Raw genomic sequence first — 602 nt, 5'->3', positions numbered from 1 at the left:
GGAGGATAACGCTTTAAAGCCTTCACTCTCACACTCCTTCTGGAGTTTATTCTGGAGCCTTTTAATATTGTTCTGAATCTGTTGGATTTTATCAGCAGTCTTCTCTGCATTTTCCATTGTTTTACTGGATTTCCAATTCTCCACAAGCGAAAGTGTAAGACTAGTTACAGTACCTGCTCCAACTGTGATACCAGCTGCCACTGCCAGCAAGGGTGCAGCCAGGCCACCAGTCAGAAATGTTGCAATGCCTGTTCCAACTAGGGTGGCAGACCCAAGCACAGTTGCTGTGTTTCCCACAAACTGACCTGTAGTCATCGCCTCCCTCATCTTCTCCAGCTCGGTGGCCAAATCCATGAGATGATCTGCACATTTCTCCTGTTGATAAATCCAACGGAACAGCTCTTCGCACAGTTCGTCTGCCACACCCATAGTATAAGAGGAAAATTGAGGAACTGGAATAAAAAAAAAAACAGTTATTTAGTGTCTGAAAATTAGTTATTTAGATTCTAAAAAAATACAACTCGAATTCCGGAAATGTTGGGATGTTTTTTAAATTAGAATAAAATGAAAACTAAAAGACTTTCAAATCACATGAGCCAATA

Source organism: Sinocyclocheilus grahami, unplaced genomic scaffold (genome assembly GCF_001515645.1).
Source record: "Sinocyclocheilus grahami isolate Dianchi unplaced genomic scaffold, SAMN03320097.WGS_v1.1 scaffold14606.1, whole genome shotgun sequence".
Lineage (NCBI taxonomy): Eukaryota > Metazoa > Chordata > Actinopteri > Cypriniformes > Cyprinidae > Sinocyclocheilus > Sinocyclocheilus grahami.
The sequence above is the reverse complement of the archived record's forward strand: the minus strand, read 5'-3'. Positions refer to the sequence as shown.